General features: G+C 45.6%; 1 long non-coding RNA gene across 2 annotated transcripts in view; it reads right to left on the bottom strand.

Annotated features, from left to right (window-relative positions):
- The window catches only part of LOC125754008 (uncharacterized), a 39,201-nt gene extending 29,031 nt beyond the window's left edge, over positions 1-10,170 (bottom strand). For both annotated transcript variants that reach the window (XR_007407171.1, XR_007407170.1), the window contains exons 1-2: positions 9,696-10,170; positions 7,394-7,549 (exon numbers count right to left, since the gene is read on the bottom strand). This is a non-coding gene — a long non-coding RNA (uncharacterized LOC125754008). The remainder of the gene's footprint in view (positions 1-7,393; positions 7,550-9,695) is intronic.
- Positions 10,171-18,405: the final 8,235 nt, after the last annotated feature.

Genomic DNA, 18,405 nt, shown 5'->3' with positions numbered 1-18,405 from the left:
AGTTGTTAATATTTTAACATTGTTTATGGTGTCTTTGGTTGTAGAGAATTCTTCATTTTGCAGTGGAGAACTTTATCACATTTTCCTCCATAGTTTGTATTTTGAGGGTCTGAAAATTGCTTTTAGCACCTAGCAATAAGTAACTCATCCTTAAATAGAGCTATAATGATTGTTTCTACATTTTCTTCTCATAATTGTAAAATCCTATGCTTTACATTTAGATCTTAAATCCGTCTGGAATTACGGGAAGGTTGGGGGGCTTAGGTGGGTGAATTTGATGGGAGATGGTGATTTTAGTTTCTTTCATATGTTCATTTATTGAGTGACCCGCCCTCTCCCCACTGATTTGAAACACCCCCCCTTAAACCATATACCATATACCATATACCATATACCATATACCCTACTGTAACCCAGCTAATGTGAGTTGGCTCCTTAGTGAGTCACAGGTAGAAACTACATTAAGTAGAACTTTACCCGCAGCAAGTAAAGAGATCACGGGGAATAACTTCCAAAGCTGTGACTCCTCAAGCAAGAGCGAGGAGAGCAAGGATGGGTATTTAGGAAGGGGAGCCTTACTGTCACATGTAGAGGTAGGTTTAAGGCCGCACATGAGCCTTACAGACACGTGCCTCTGCATAGGCTGCATGTTATGTAAATGAGGCTGGTGTTCCTGATTGGGCAGAGCTTTCAGTATTATAATAAGGTGGTGATTGGCAGTCACTCCATGGGTTGGTCCATAGCCCATCTCCACAGGCCTGAGTCCGGGGTGAGGCTCCAGCTGGTCGGAGTGGTCCAGGTCCCTGGAACTCTTCATCTGGACAGTCCTATTGCTTGAGGGGAGTTTTGGTTTCCATCACGAATTGCTCTCCCAATTGGCTCTTTTGCATGAGCCAAAGAGACAAAGTGGAAAGAAAAGCTTAGGGAAAAATGAGGGACAAAGGTTGGTAGGTACAGCAGGTAAGCAGCAAAGGTCAGGTCTTGGGGTCTAGCTGTGACACTGCCACCCCCCTCCTTCCATTTACAGTAGATTCAACACTAGTGACCTATCCCTTTTATTTGTTCCTGTATCAATACCACACTTTTAATTACCTTAGTTCTGTCATATGGCTTGATCTCTCACAAAGCAAATTTTACCTACTCCTCTTCCCTTTGGGACTTTTTCAAATTGCCTTGGTAATGCTGAAGTATTTACTCTTCTGTGTGAACTTTACAGCCTTGTGTCAAGCATTATAGAAAATCGTGTTGGGATTTTGTTTTTTTTTTTTTTTTTTTTAATAAATTTTTATTTATTTATGATAGTCACACACAGAGAGAGAGAGAGGTGCAGAGACACAGGCAGAGGGAGAAGCAGGCTCCATGCCGGGAGCCCGACGTGGGACTCGATCCCGGGTCTCCAGGACCACGCCCTGGGCCAAAGGCAGGCGCCAAACCGCTGCGCCACCCAGGGATCCCCGTGTTGGGATTTTGATTAAAATTCTTTACATTTACAGATTAATCTGGGGAACATCACATAGCCATTTCCAAAGTTTTATGAAAATGAGGCAAAGTAAAAGAGTGCAAAGATGTAAAATTTGAAGGTAGAAAGGGCTGATTTTAAAACCTTTAAAAGATACAAGGCAACATAACATTTTTTAAAGTGGATCATGAAAGCCCAGTCGTTCATACTACTAACAGGTTTTGAGTGCTTACTCTATGCCCTGAATTATTCCGTGTGCTTAAGATGTATCATTGAAAAAGCAAACACCGCTTGTAACTTTATGGAATTTGCGTTCTAGTAGAGCGGACAAAAGACAACTAAGATGAATGTTTTCCCTCAGAAACCTACACTCTTTGCCTAGTGCTTCCATAATCCATTCTACACTTTAGGCATTAAATTGCTTTGTGAGACAGATGACAGATAAAGATACATGGTACTAGTAACACTACAATAATATCACAGGACAGATAACTACCAGAAACAATGGCACTCTCCCTGGATATCGTCAACAAAAAACAAAAAACAAACAAATAAATTGTTTCCATTGAAAAATTGAATTTCATGGAAACATCTTAAAATATTTTAGATGAAATCTTATAAGGAATGCCTGTTTAATAATCTTTTCCCACATATATGTAAGTTTTATATGCTCCTTTTGTAGGATCTCCAGTGTGATCCATGATCTGGAAAAAACAAAAGTTTAACAAAAACCTGAAAAAACAGTAATAACACAAGGAGGCTGTGATGGTGAGCACTTTCAGAGCTCTTATGTGTTGGGAACAATTCTAAGTACTTTACACATATTAGCTCATTTGTCTTCACAACAATCCTATGAGGCAGACGCTATTATTATCACCTCCATTTTATAGAAGAGGAAACTGAGGCAAGCAAGTTGTCCAAGGTCCCACAAGGGATTTGAGTGTGAACAATGTTGCAATAAAACAAAAAAGTATACTTTTTTGGAAAAAAAAAAAAAAAAGACAGACAACTAAATACAACTGACCCCTGAACCACACAGGAGTTAGGGGGACTGACCCCCCTGTGCAGTTGAAAATCTGAGTACAACTTTTGACTCCTCCAACACTTAAGAACTACTTGTAGCCTCTTGTTGACCAGAAGGCTGACCAAGAACATAAACAGTAGGTTAACACATAGCTTGTATGTTATATGTATCATATACTGTGTTCTTACAATAAAGCAAGCTAAAAAAAGAAAATGTCTTCAAGAAAACTGTAAGAGAAAATACATTTACAGTACTGTACTGTATTTATTGAAAAAAATCCACAGATAAGTGGACCCATGTAGATCAAATATGTGCTGCTCAAGGGTCACCTGTACATAAAGAAAGGTACAGCCCAGCATCATAACGCCACCAGGGAAATAAACCGGGGATGCTGAGAGCATGACTGGGTGCCCTGGGGCAGCCTCTTTGAGTCAGATTGGAGCCAAGAGCAGGAGGATAAGGAGCAAGGGAGAAGCCCGAGGGTCCTAGGCCTTAAGGAGCCCACGGAATCCAGCGTGGACATGAGGGCCAGATCACTGGGGGACTGGGGGCCACAGTGTGGCATTCGGGTTCTCCTGTACTTGCCATGAGAAGCCAGTGCAGGGTGAGGCCAGGGAAGAGTTATGTGCTTCCTGGAACAGGTTCTTAATGGTAACAAATTTGGAAATGGGTCCCTTCTAGAACTTCTAGTCATTTACTGTGTGTGTGTGTGTTTTAATCATAAACATCATTTTACTGTTTTCCCTATTGCTACCCTCGCCTTTGGTTTCAATCTCAGTCTTTTGTAGGAGAGTAATCCCAGGTTTGCAGGAGATTATTGTACTTTCTTGAAGTCAACTAGTAAATAAACCCCCTTCTCCTCATTTTTGGCTGCAGGGCTGCAGCTTTGCCGTGTTCTGTAGCTGAGGGGGGAAAGAAATAGAGTGAACAAAGATTTCCTTTTTCTTCCTCTTGGCCAGGAAATAAACTTGGGCTTTAATGTGACCAAGGTGAAGTCTCTGCTAAAAGTCAGGGAGACCGTGGTGAGCTTGGGGGCCCTGGGGCTCCTGCCTCAGGCTGTAGGCAAGCACGGAGCCCTTCACTTCGGTTGGATCACCTACTTCGTTACTGAAACTATCAATCAGTGCGAACCAATTCCCAACGGCTGTGGCTTATTTTATTTAGCTTGTCGAAAGCCTTGGCCAGGCTCTGCAACAACTGGTAATAAAAATATTCAGTTACTGTAGATGGGATTAAGTGTAATGTTTTGTTATGGATCAGAAACTGATTTTGAAACAGGAAGCAAAGGGTAAGACAAGCTCTGGGTGGAAACACACAAACAACAGGATCCTCCATTACCTGTCACTGGGAGCGGTCTTGCCACAACCGCTTTTGCAAACCATAAAAAAGTACCTCGTCAATCTTCGAGTTTGCAAAGGGCAATGTTAAGAACTCTGGACTCAGACTGCTCTTGGGCACATTACTTGACCTGTAAACCTCCTTTTTCTGATCTGTAAAGTGAAAATAATTGTACCTTTTCACTGGGTGATGGAGATAAAGTAATACTATATATATATATATACACACTGTATATGTATAAAATATATATATACACACACACTGTATATGTATAAATATATATATACACACACACATCTATGTATATTTTGGGGTAATGCATTTTAGATTAGTGTCTGGGATTCCTCTGATTAAAACTGTTGGTCTTATTTCTAAGAGGAAAAGACCAACCTGGTGGGAACAAACTACTGAAAATCTCAATGAAACTGTGTGGTAGGCCTGGGGAATATATGGAATGCATGTTCCAAAATATACTGGCCAACCTCACACCAACTCCAGGCTTCTTCCAGCAATATGTATCCCATTCGCTGGTACCAGTTTCACCCAGTGTTCTGAAATTGTGACCAGGGCTCATCCTCAGGGGCTCAGGTCCTTCTCCTCACCCTCACCTCATCCCATCCACTCATCTGATCTTGTCTCTAAATATTGATCGCTTTTTCTCTCTGCTTTCCAGCCCCTGGTTTAGACTGGGCCTTGGCAAACTTTTTCTGAAAAGTGTGAGATAGTCAATACTTTTTTGCTGTGCCAACCATACAGTCTCTGTTACAACCACTCAACTCCGTGATCCTAGCCCGAAAGCAGCCCTAGATAATTATGGAAAAGAATGGGTGTGACTGTGTTCTAATAAAGCTTTATTTACAAAAACAGGTGCCAGGCCGGATTTCACTCAGAGGAGGTAGGTAGCTGGCCCCTCATTTAGACCACCGTGATCTCTTGGAGGTCAGGAGTGTGGCCCCCAGGCCTCCCTGAGGTCTGTTCTAATCCTGTCACTCTCAATTTGAAACATTTCAATGGTTTCCTTTTTTTTTTTTTTTGCAAAGGGTGGTCTCGGACCCTATTATTAAAATCACTTGAGCTGCTTTTAGCATCCAGAGTTCTAGGCTCTTCGCCAGAGCCACTAAAACAGCATCTTAGGACAGGCTGGAGGAGTTGGATATTAATGAGTACCCCATGGAATTCTAACACGGGAGTTCTCCAAGTGGGTCCATGGACCCCTGAGGGTATGTTGTGCGCTTTTAGGAGGGGGAAGAATCAGGAAGTGTGTGGAGGGTGGGAAGAAAGCCTAATGGGAAGGTGACCGCTGAGCTAAGGCCCAAAGGAGGAAGCATATCCCTGTGAGGAATGTTCCCGGCAGAGAGAAACCCCCCAGGCTGGCATGACTGCTGAGATGGCCAGTGTGGTCGGGGTGTGTGTTGGGGTGGGGAGCAATGAGAGGAAGAGACAGGGCCAAAGAGGAAGGAGGCCAGAACGGACGCAGGAGGGCCTCGGGGGCCACTGGGAGACTCGGCCTTCCGCTCGGGACAAAATGGGAGCCGTTGGAGAGTTCCAGGTGGAATTATGCAAGCTATTCCAGGAATTTTAGCCATCTCTTCCTCCTTCCTCACACTCGTCTGAGCACTTCTCTCTCCCGCCGTGGGCTGCAAGTCCCTGGAGGATGCGGCTCCCTGTCCCACCTGCCTTTATTCCCGGTGCCGGCCACGCCAAGGCGGCGTGGGGACTCGACAAGTAGCCACGAGTGTCAAAACGCCTTTGTTTTCCGCCGTGGCTGGATTCTGATGCTGGTTTGGTGAGAACCTCTTGAGAAAAACAGCCTTTGTCAAATAAACATGAAAAAAAAAAGTTCATTTTTTTTCTGTGAGAAGCTTAATAAATGACATACTGTCTTTTTTTTTTTTTTTTTTTTTTTTTACATCCCGCCATTAAGAACACTTCACCAGAGGACGAGAAAGCAACATGCCTTTCCTTTGTGATCATAACTAAATCCGAATTAAAAAATTAGTGTTCTCCGGATGCGATTCTGGGGCGTTAGAAAGGCGGATCGGCGTCTCCTGCGGGGGGCCGTTAGGGGGTCTCGCGGTTCTCTTCTCCGCTCTTCTGGGCCTGCTGCGTTGCCGCGTCGCCTCCACCTCCCTGTGAGGAGCGCTCGGGCAGCGGCTTCTCCTCAGCGCCCTCTGAGGGCCGGGCCTGCCCCCCGCGCTTGGCCTCCAGGCGCTGCGGGCCCGGCTCCGGCCTTCGTCCTGGCCCGGTATGTTCTTCCCCTCGGAGTGGACCACCCGGTTCCGCGCCCCCTTCACCTCAGAAGAGGCCGTGAGGCGAGTCAGGTGCCCACGTTCTTCAAGCCAAAGCTCCAGGTGTGACGAACTCTAATGGGGGGTCTTTAGGAGGGAGACCATGGCGGAGCGATCGCAGAGGCCTAGCGAGCGGGTGTGAAGTGTGTGGGCCACCGTGTTCTGCTCCCACAGGAGCCGTCCTTTCTGTTGGGGCCAGGCGGGAAGGGAAACTCCTCAAGATGGCGGATACGCCAAAATGGCCGAAGTTCCTGTCACCACCTCCACTTGGGACGACAGCTTGAGCAGACCCTTACACCTCTCCTTTGGACTTCCTCAACCGAACCCAATGCCCTTCAAACCCCAGAGGAGGAGGTCACCTTTGACGGGTCGAATCGCAATCCTTCCTTTGCATATGAGCCAACCAATAGGAAACCGTTCCGCCTCACAACGTTCTGTAAACCCCCGACCACCCTGTCTTGGCGCGACCTCCTCGACACACTCTCTTTCCCCCGTGAGTCGTGGAACCTCGCCCGAGGGTGCCTGCGATACAATCTGCTCTTGGACCCTCGCTTGCCTTGGCGGTCTCATTTCCGTCTAGTTACTAAAAAACTTAACACTTTTTATCTGTAAGAAGCAGCTTCCTAGTTCCTCCCGCTCTGTGTCTCAGAAGTCGTTTCCCCCGGGCCTGGGCCGGCGGTTTTCAGAAGCGCCGCCGAGGAGCTTCCTCAGCGCGGGGAAGCTTCCAGCCCCTTCCCTCCATCCTGAAGCTCTGCCACGGGCTGTGGGCCGCACCCCACGGCGGGGCCGGCGCTGGCTCGAGTTTGTGGGGTCGGTGCAGCGTCCCCCACGGTGCCCGTCGTGTGCAAGCAGTGCCCTGGTAGTGTCTGTTACACGGCGGCGTGGGAGGTGTCACGTAATTTGGAACACACTGGCCTGTGTGACGGGCCGCCGTTCCCCCCACCCCGCAAGCCCCGCTCCACCCGCTCCACCCGGGGAAGCGGCCGCAGGGGGGGTTAAGGGGAGGCCTTCGCTGCTCCAGGGGACGGATGATCGGGAACACGGGGTTTTTGAGGGGACTCAGGGCAGAAACCACGGATTTGGGCAAATTCCTGATGAATTAGATTTCTGAGCTAGTGGAGGATGAGTGGGGAAAGCACCCCCCCCCCCCCCCCCCCCCCCCCCCGCTCCTAGGAGCCGCCTCCGCGGAGGGCTGGCAGCAGAGCCTGCAGGTGTGAGGAGCCTGAGACATGAGACCCGGAGGTGGGTACCAGGGCCCCAGAGGACGTGCTGCCAAGGCCTCACCTGGGAGCTGAAGAATGTTCCCCACGGGCCTGAGGGCAGCACGGAGGGGTGAACGGCTCTGCCAGGCCTCTCGATTGCTGGGGCCAAGTGGGGGGACAGCCAGGCCCTCTGCGATGACGTCACCCCCTGCACTGGGTCCTGCAGAAAGCTGGAATCCTGGAGAGAAAGCGGAAGCATGCAAGAGGAGCTGGCTCAGGGAGTAAGAGGAGACAAACAAGTACGAAAATTAAGCATATAAGAGCCAGATGAGGCCGACTATCGTTGCCAGAAGAGCAGAGTGAAGGGAGAGATTAGGCAGGAGGAGGACATTGAAATATGAGTAGGATTGACGTGAGGGGGGCGGGGGGGGGGGGGGCAGGGAAGGTATGGTTGGAGAGAGGAATGAGATGAGCAAAGGAGTTGAAGCAGGAATGAGCATGGTGTGTTCCATTACAGCAGACCATCGATCAGAAGGGCTGCAGCGGAGAGCGGATGTCAAGATCTACTCATGTGACTGGAGCAGGGGCCAGCCAACTGTGACAGTTCTCGATGCCAAGCTAAGGAGTCTGCTCCTGGCATGGAAGCAGGCCCCAGGACCTATGTTGCAGGGCCCAAGGCAAAATGAAAATTCCGAGCTTCTTACTCCAACAGTAGGAGTCTCAACACAGGACGGCAGAGCGTTCAACCGTTTGGAGGGTCTCCCGAGGGCAAGGCCCGGAGCGACTGCCCCACTGCTACGCCCACGGAGGCCACGCTGTGTGTGAGCATTGAGAAGGCGCTGCAAGACTTTGAGAGGAAAATGCTGGATTTCAGTGGTGTGTAAGAAAGGCTAGTGTTGGTACGTCCTAGGTGCGTGGGGATAGGAAGTGCAGGGGGATACCTATTAGGAAATCATTGACTTGGGGCGGCTGGGTGCCTCAGTGGTTGAGTGTCTGCCTTCAGCTCAGGTCATCATCTCGAGGTCCTGGGATCGAGTCCTGTGTCAGGGTCCCCGCGGGGAGCCTGCTTCTCTCTCTACCTGGGTCTCTGCCTCTCTGTGTGTCTCTCATGAATAAATAAATAAAATCTTAAAAAAAAAAAAAAAGGAAATATTTGGATTTGTCCCTTATGCGGTAAGAAAGCGCTCAGAGAAGCTTGATGGTTGGAATGGGACGAAGGGACACGGGTGATCTATTAGCAGGGGTCACTGTCTCGAGGCGCCAAGTGGGGGGACAGCCCAGGCCCTAGCAATGATGCCGTACCTTGCACTGGGTCCTGGAGAAAGGTGGAATCCCAGAGAAAAAGAGAAAGGATGGGAAAGGAGCTGGTTTGGGGAGGTTGGTGAGGTTTAAACAGGCTCATTCACGCTGAGTAGGAGGTAAGGGCAAGGCCTCTGAGAAGTGCCCTGCTGACTGGCGAAGATGAGGAAGAAAGTTCTACATTGGAAAAGTAGATCCGATGGAAATGAGAAGTGTTGGGTAGCTGTTGAGGTCATGAGGCCACACATGCGATTTCTTAGGAATCAAGTGGATAGATAAGTGGGGTGCTACAAAACAGCTGAGTACCTTAAAATAATATTTTCTACCTCCACTTAAAGAAATTGGGCAATCAGCCGTGATGTTGGGGCCAGCAGCCCGGTGGAAGGCTTTCTCGGCTGCTATTTCCATAAGGTGGTTGTGCAAAATAACAAATCTGCTTTGAGCTTTCAGTGCTAAACATGGTTAACAACAACAAAAAAGTGCTAAAATAGCGGTAAAAACTGGTCACCATTAACCGTCAAAGGGTTCTTGTGGCAGGTTCCCCAACACCGCCGCCCCCTACCCCACTTTTTTAATGATCCATTTATTTTTCAGGCAATTCTTTCAGGAATTTGAAAGTTTAAGCAGGGGTTACATAGAGAACTAACAGGAAATGTCTCATCTTTCCAAGTTTATTGTTGAGAGTGGCCAGATGTCATTTGTTTGTGAGTGGGAAATGGGAAGTTAGATCACAGAACGTGAAATTTAAAACTCCATGCGAAAAAAAAAAAAGGGGGGGGGGTTGCAGAGTGGAGAGGAGAAACACACCCAGGGAAGCCACTGTGCCTCCCGTGACTTATGTTAGCAGTGCGGTGCACCAATGCTCATGAGCAAGACGCTAATATGAGAACATGTTTTACTGTCTGCAGGCATCACTCCCTTCGAGGTCTGTATGCAAACAGCTGGTCTCCGCCTGGCCGGGCCAGGGTGTTAGGGAGCTCTCTGCGGATCTGCTGTAATTATAAACCCCACGAAGGGCCAGGAACGGAGGCCAACGTTCCTATTGGTCATCGTGCCCCACAATAAAGAGCGAGAAAGGAACTTACAGAGAGTCCTTTGCGTTAGCGCTTACAAAAGCGACTATACTGAAATTTTTTTTTTAATTATATTTTCAGCCTCTCTGGTTTAAACTCTGGGTCAAACACTTCCAGACTGTTGAGGCTGGCGGGCCCAGATCTGGCTCCTTCGCCTCTAATTGCTCGCTGACTGTCCCGGAAATACCCTCTTCGTCCCTTGCTGTTGCTGCAGTGGGCTTTGGCAGGCTCCCTCTCGGCCAGGTGTTTTCCCCCATGGTTGCCATGGCAGCAGCGTTCAACAGAGGTTCTGAGGGGCTTGGAATTGACAAGCCAGAGGTGGGGCCTGAGTTCTTGTCTCCAGTCCATGATTTGCTGATCCATCTGTCTTCCTCAGAGAGAGGGAGAGAGAGCACATAGTACGGCAGCGTGCTTCCTTGGAAGATGACAGGCACCAGGCCAGACTAACAGACACAAATTTGGAATTGGTTATTGGATCACTGGGCCAAACATGGGAAACAGAGCTGAAGGGGAAGATACAGAGCAAAGGGATCCAAGAGCAGCAGCTCCAAGGCTCAGAACTTCTTGGCCAGTTTTGCAAAGGCCAAGAAAGCCCGAATCTACTGCTGGGCTTTCCAGGGCAACAGGAAAGATCCTGTTCAAGCCCACCCTTCTCTTCCCCTCAAGTTATTTAGCAGTTTTTCTTCCCTGGGCCCTGCCTAAGACCCAGACATTCCCACTTTCGTCTTTTCCTGGGGTTATGTCATTAAGGCCTCATTTATGCATAAAGCAAAGACCGGATTGAGAAGTGAGCCCGTTGGCCAGGCTCCTTGGCCATAATGGCTTCGTAGGCATTTACTGCCCTGGTGTCCAAGGGGTGGGAAACACAAGAGATTTGTTTTGTTTTGTTTTTTATTATCGTGGTAAAATATAGATATACCCAAAATTTACCAATTTAGCCATTTGTGAGTGTATGATTCAATGGTGTTAAGTACATTCACAGTGTTATGCACCATTTCCAGAATTTTTCATCACACCAAACAGAAACTCTGTACACATTAAATGATAATTCCCCATTCCCCACCCCACCCGCAGCCCCTGGTAAACTCTAGTCTACTTTGTGACTCTGTAAATTTGCCTCTTCTAGGTATCAACGGGGTGCCTGGCCGGCCCAGTCAGTGCAGCGTGCAACTCTTGATCTCAGGGTTGAGTTTGAGCCCCATGTTGGATATGGGGATATGCTTAATTAAAAAAACAACAAAAACCTTTGTTGGTTTTGGAAAATAATACATGCTTTTTAACACATGCTCATGGAGAAACACAGAAAAGTACAAAGGCAAAAAAGCAAAGGAAAGTTGTGTTATATCATTGTCAACATTTGCTGAATGTCATCTCGGGCACCTTCATATACATGTAGACTTACAGAACCATAGGAAGAAAAGTGCACAGATAAACTTTATAAAAATGAGATTATTCGGGACACCTGGGTGGCTCAGTTGGTTGCATTGGATTCTTGATTTCGGCTAAGGTCATGATCTCAAGGTTGTGAGACTGAGCTCTGCATTGGGCTCTGCCCTCAGCAGAGAGTCCCATTGAGATTCTCACTTTCCCTCTCCCCCTGCCCCTCCTCCCCTACCCTCTCTCTGTAAAATAAATAAATAAATCTTTTAAAAAATGAGATTATTCAATGGTGTTTTAAGTTAAAATTTCAATTTTTCTTGAATTTATCAGGAGAAAAACTAATTGAGGTTATTACCAAATTTTAGGTAAGGGAGTTTTTACAGCAAAAAATATTAGCTCTGAAAAAACTCCTCTATTTTAGTGAAAGCGATGAAGATGTTGGGCTCCTTATGATTGGCTGATCATGGTCTTCAACTTTGGCTGCAGCAGGTGAAAGCCTCGGATGAAGTGTGTACTTCCTCTGCCTCTTGCTTCCCCTCCTCCCCAGCTCTAAATCCTAATTGTTGTTGATGGATTATTATTCTCACCTCATTAAGGTGATGACATTTGCATTCAGAACAGGCAAAGTGGAGCAGGTGAGGTGAAGGGAAAGCCAGGGGACCCAGGAGGCCTGAGGATGATGTGAGCAGCATCGTAGCACTGGGACCAGGTGCTTGGAGCCCTCTTTATCAGAGCTGAATAATGGTATTGATGAGGACCGGTGACTTTTTTGAGATCTTACTATGGGTCAAGCATTAGGCTGATCAAATACCTTCCATGTATTAAGTTCCTCAATCCTAACATGAAACCTATGATCAATGTCAGAGGCTCAATATTTTTATTATTTTTGTCATATGGATAAGGAGCTGAGGTTTATGGAAGTCACTTGTCCAAGGTCACAAAACTGTACCACGTGGAACCCAGGCAGTCTGACTGCAGAGCTCACACTCTGTGTTCTTTTCACATTGGATCTATACCTTCAGCAAGGGGGCTCTCAGTAATAGAGGCCCCCAAGGATGAGATAGATGGTGGAGGGAGCATTCAACCCTTCATGTCAATGTGGTACATTCTCATGATTTATCTTGTTTGCTCTTTTTCATGTTTTCATTTGACAGATGAGGAAGAGAGGTGACTTAACTCCCCCAGGGATACAGGCCAGGAGTCAGTTCTTTGTTTGTTTGTTTGTTTGTTTAAGATTGTAGTTATTTATTCATGAGAGACACAGACACAGGGAGGCAGAGACACAGGCAGAGGGAGAAACAGGCTGCCTGCAGAAAGCCTGATGCGGGACTTGATCCCAGGACCCTGGGATCACAACTTGAGCCAAAGGCAGACGCTCAACCACTGAGCCACCCACCCTCTCCTCTCCCCCGCACAGGAGTCAGCTCTGGGGCTTGGATTCCAGTGCCAGCTGTTTTCTGTTCTGCCCTCCTCACCCAGTGATTTCTGATCTGGACGATAGTACTTGCCAATTTTAATGTAAGGGGTGCTTCCTTCAAAAACAAAAGAACTTGTGAATTAACATCTTCTCTTAGATGCCAAATGGAGAAAATTCAAGGGCTTTGTATTGGTTTCCCGAAGCAGCTGGTAACAAATTCCCACTAACTGGGTGGTTTAAAACAGTAGAAATGTATTCTTTCTCGGTTCTGGAGGCCAGAAGTCCCAGATCAAGGTGTGGGGGAGGCTGCACTCATGAAGGCTAAAAGGAATAATACTTGTTTGCATTTGCCCCTTCTGGTGGCCGCTCATAATCCTTGCTGTTCCTGGTGTATAGAAGCATCACTGCAACCTCTGCCCCTCTGTCCTCATGTGGCCCTCTCCTGTCTTATAAAGACACTTGTCTTTGGATTTAGGGCCCAACCTAATCCGAGATGATCTCATTCCAAAATCCTTACTTTAATTTCATCCTCAAAGACTCTTTTTCCAAATAAGCTTACGTTCACAGGTTCCAGGCAGGTGTATCTTTCGGGGGTGGCTATTCAACCCACAGGCTTCATGGTGAATGACTGGCTCTGGAAGCAGTGCTCCCCCAGTTGGTGCTTTTGAGTCCATCAGTGACCGCAAACAGAATAGTCACCTGCTGGTTAAACTTCAGACCTGTCTTAAAGAGGGAGCTCCTGTTGGCACCTTGTGTTGGAGCTGGCTAGAGTATGGCCACACCCACACCTGTAAATGTCTCTACATTTACTGTTAGATAAAAATTTCTCTTTGGTGAGCTAGAAAGGCACAACCTCACTTGATTTCTGTCCAGAAGAAAAAAAAAAAAAGCAGCAAAGCTCAAACCTCACAAAGCTGTGTCACAAGTCTCTCTATATAATGCTCTCCTGTCGATCACACAAATACCCACAAAGAAGGTTAGTTCAATATTTTGAATTGTCCCCAAGTTTGTAGGACATATTATGAGATTGGAACATCTGATAAATTATATTTGGAAAATAAACTGAGGTCTGGTCCAGAGAGTTCATTGAAACCTTTATCCCTGAGTTCAGTAAGGACCTGGTGGTCTAGGACTTGAGGATTCCAGCTTCCCAGGAAGCTGATCCATTGGATAGACTCTGGTCTTACTCTGCCTAAGAGACTCTTGCTCTGCCCTACTAAAATTCTCCTTTCCTTTTCTTTCCAGTCCTCAAGTCAAACCTAAAGAGGTGTAAAACGGACTCTTTTTTGATACCAAAGATTTTCCCTGAAAGGACTCTTCCTGTCTGACCCAGAGCTCGTCCCCTCCTTGGATCCTGGTCTACTCTCCCTAGACCTCAAAATTCAAGACTTCTTTTGAAATCCCAAGGGCTTTCTTACTGTATTACTTACCAGCACTTGCATGCACCTCGTTGCTGATGCTGGAAGAAGACAGATGATACAATGTCTTGCCTTCTGGTATTTCTTATCTGGGTCCCGGACCAGCATGACTGGATGTCAGGTCAATGCTGCTTGAATGACACTGGAAGCCCCTGGTATTCCTGGAATCCCACAAATCAGCAGAAAGATACTCCGTTTCTCAGAATTCAGCAGTTTCATAAATTTAATTCATTCTGTTTTACTTTATTTTTTAATTAATTCATTTTAAGATTCCAGTATAATTAACATATAGTGTCATGTTACTTTCAGGTGTATAATATAGTGCTTCAGCAATTCTATGCATTACTCAGTGCTCATCACAGTAAATGTCCTCTTCATTCCCTTCACCTATTTCACCCATCCCCACACCCGCCTCCCTTCTGCCAATCACCAGTTTGTTCTCTCTCTCTCTCTCTTTTTTTAAAAAATATTTTATTTTTTATTCATGAAAGACACACAGAGAGAGGCAGAAACACAGGCAGAGGGAGAAGCAGGCTCCATGCAGGGAACCTGATGTGGGATTTGATCCTGGGACTCCGGGAACACATCCTGAGCTGAAGGCAGGTGCCCAATCTCCAAGCCACCCAGGCTTCCTACCAGTTTGTTCTCTACAGTTAAGAGTTTGGTTCTTTACTTTGTCCCTTTTTTTCCTTTGTCCATTTGGTTTATTTCCTAAATCCCACATATGCATGAGATCATATGGTATTTGCCTTTCTCTGACTGACTTATTATTACACCCTCCAGATCTATCCATGCTGTTGCAAATGGCAAGATTTCATTCTTTTTAATGGCTGAGTAATATTCCTGTGTGTGTGTGTGTGTGTGTGTGTGTGTGTGTGTTTATGTGTGTGTGAGTGTATCTCACATCTTCTTTACCCGTTCATCTATAGACACTTGGGTTACTTCTAAGTAATGCTGCAATAAACATAGGGGTGCACATATCTTTTCAAATTCGTGTTTTCATATTCTTTGGGTAAATACCCAGTAGTGCAATTACTGGATAATATGGTAATACTATTTTTAATTTTTTGAGGAATTGCTAGTATTTTCCACAGTGGCTGCACCAGTTTGCATTCCCACCAGTAGTGCATGAGGGTTCCTTTTTCTCCACATCCTGACCAACACTTGTTGTTTCTTGTGTTTTTGACTTTAGCCATTCTGACAGGTATGAGGTGATACCTCATGTGATTTTCATTTGCATTCCCCTGATGATGAGTGAGGTTGAACATCTTTTCATGTGTCTGTTGGCCATCTGTATGTCCTTGGAGAAATTTCTGTTCATGTCTCCTGCCCATTTTTAGTTGGATTATTTGTTTTGAGGGTGTTGAGTTGTATAAGTTCTTTATATATTTTGGACGCTAACCCTTATCAGAGATATCACTTGCAAATATCTTCACCCATTCAGTAGGTGTCTTTTTGTTCTGTTAATTGGTTCCTTTGGTGTGAAGAAGTTTTTTATTTTGATGTAGTCTAACTAATTTATTTTTGCTTTTGTTTCTCTTGCCTTAGGAGACATAACTAGAAAAATGTTGCTACAGCCTATGTTGAAGACATTACTGCCTATGCTCTCCTCTAGGATTTTTATGGTCTCTGACATTTAGATGATCTCACATTTAGGTCTAAATTTAATTCATTTTGTAACAGTTGTCCTCCGTTGATTTTTATTTATCCTCAAAACTAGTTGTAGAAATCCCTAGCTTTGCTCTTTTTAGTAGCCTACTGTCAGTTTTATCATGTAGACCTCGTTCTTATTTTTTTTTTTCAGAGAAAAGTGTGAATCTGCACATCCTGGGGTTTGATATATTTTTATCTGTGACTAATGCTATAGTCAGAGAATCAGTATGTTAGAGACTACCAGTCATGCATTGCTCGTATGTGGCTCCCTTCTGCTAGGAAATGAAGTAGAATTCTCAAATAACCAGGGTGCTGAGCACACTGCCCATCCAGCCTTACTCACCATTGAGTGCATGACCCTTCTTCAATGGTCTCGTCAATAGCTCATACTGGACCAATTCAAGTCAGACACTGTTGACTGGGTTTTGCACAGATTTTTAAAATAATTAATGTATAATGGACATATAACATTATATTAGTTTTATGTGCACAACATAATGATTTGGTATGTGTATATGTTGCAAAACGATCACTATAGTAAGTTCAGTTAACATCTATCAACACGCATAGGTACAAAAAAATTTTTCCTGATAAAAACTTTTTTAAAAAACGTGTTTATTTGGGAGAGAGAGAGAGAGACCAAGCAGGCAGATGGACAGAGGGAGAGAAAGAAGGGAAGCAGGCTCTCCACTGAGCTGCTAGCAGGCTCTATCCCAAGACCCTGAGATCAGGACCTGAGTGAAATCAAGAGTCTGAGGCTTAACTGACCGAGCCACCCAAGCACCTCTTTTATGATGAAAACTTTTAAGATTTGCTTTCTTAGCAACTTTCAAATACAGTATTATTAACTATAGTCACCATGCTGTATATTACATCCCCAGGATTTATTTGTTTTTTTTTAAGTAGTAGTTTGTGCCTTTTGACAACCTTCACCCATTTTGCCCACCCTCTGCTTCCCACGAATTGACAACCATCAGTGTGTTCTCCATAGCTATGAGTTCAGGGAGTTTTGTTTGTTTGCTTTTAGACGCCACATGTTAGTGAAATCATATGGTATTTGTCATTCTCTTTCTGACTTATTTCACCTGCCATAACTCCCCCAAGGTCCACCCATGTTGTCACACATGATAAGCTTTTCTTCTTTTTATATATATGCACACACACACACCATTTTCTTTATCTGTTCATCCATCAGTGGATACTTGGGTTATTTCCATGTTTGGCTATTGTAAATAATGCTGCAGTGAACATGGGGGTAGAGATACCTTTTTGTGTTAGTGTTTTTATTTCCTTTAGATAAATACCCAGAAGTAGAATAGGAACCTCCATAGTGTTTTCCATAGTGGCTACACCAATTTGCGTTTCCATCAATACCACACAAGAGTTCCTTTTTTCCACATCCTCGCCAACATTTCTAGTTTCTTATCTTTTTGGTAACAGCCATTCTAGCAGATGTGAGATGATACCTCATTGTGGTTTTGATTTGCATTTCCCTGATGATGAGTGATGGTGAACACCTTTCTATGTACCTATTGGACATCTATATTTCTTCTTTGGAAACATGGCTTTTCAGATCCTCTGCCATTTTAATCGGAGTATTTATTTATTTGCAATTGAGTTGTATGAGATTTTCATATGTTTGGGGTATTAACCCCTTATCAGATTTCTGATTTTCAAATGTGTTCTCTGATTCAGTAGGCTACCTTTTCATCTGGTGGCTTGTTTCCTTCGCTGTGCAGAAGCTTTTTAGTTTGATGTAGTCCCAGTAGGTTATTTTTGCTTTTATTGCTTTTGTTTTTGGTGTCAAATCCAAAATCTCATCACCAGGACTGATGTCAAGGTGCTCACCATCTGTGTTGCTTTTACATGGATTTAATCCTCTCAACAAGCCTATCTAGTGAGTTATATCATTATCTCCATTTTAAAATGAGAAGACTGGGGTCCTGAGAGGGCCCAGTTGGCTGTCCGAGTTGGATCTGGATGCCTGGCCCCAGAGTCAATGCATCTTACCACTCCTGGCACTGGTGGTTGACACCTGGCTACTGTGCCAGCCTACTGTGTCACAGGTCCAGCCCCCTAAGGCAGGGAGGGCAGTAGCCACAGGGCCACACTGCACTTCCTTCTAGAAGAGCTAGAAGGCATCTTTTTTTTTTTCTTTTAAGATTTTATTCATTTATTCATGAGAGACACCCAGAGAGAGGCAAAGATATAGGCAGAGGGAGAAGCAAGCTCCCTGCAGGGAGCCCTATGTGGGACTCCATCTCGGGGTTGCAGGATCATGACGCCAGCCAAAGGCAGGCGCTCAACCACTGAACCCCCAGGCATCCCGAGCTAGTAGACATCTTAACAACATTCATCTGGGACACTGATGCTGGGAGTAAATTACAACACATCTCACTTGGTATGACTAGAATCTCACGGATTAAGTCCTACGTACGGTTTTTAATCCCTGTTTTACTCATGAGGAAATTGCAGGTTCAATTGACCGGATTTGCCCAAAGTCACCCAGTGGGTAGGTGATTGAGTGAGATTTGAATTTAACTCTTCTATTCCTCAGTTGATTATTCCTAGGAACGCACTCTCCTACAAATGCTGGGGCAGTGCCTACCCAGTGTGCTCTGATCGAACCCACAAAGCCCACCTCTCCCAGAGCATCTTGAGCTCCGTGGCCCCCTTGTCTGAAATCCCCCTACCAGCCCTGCCTCTGCGAGACCCTGACCCTGCAGGGCCTCCTCCACCGAGCAGAGCTCACTATTGATTCCCAGCACCTAGCCCGGAGTAGGTGCTCACAAACTGCATGTTGAAAGAATGGATGGATTTGTTCTGGGTAAGGAGTTTTTCCCAGAAAATCCCA

The sequence above is a fragment of the Canis lupus genome, chromosome 29, assembly GCF_003254725.2.
Source record: "Canis lupus dingo isolate Sandy chromosome 29, ASM325472v2, whole genome shotgun sequence".
NCBI lineage: Eukaryota > Metazoa > Chordata > Mammalia > Carnivora > Canidae > Canis > Canis lupus.
Note: the sequence above shows the minus strand (reverse complement) of the source record. Positions and strands in the feature narration are given on the sequence as shown.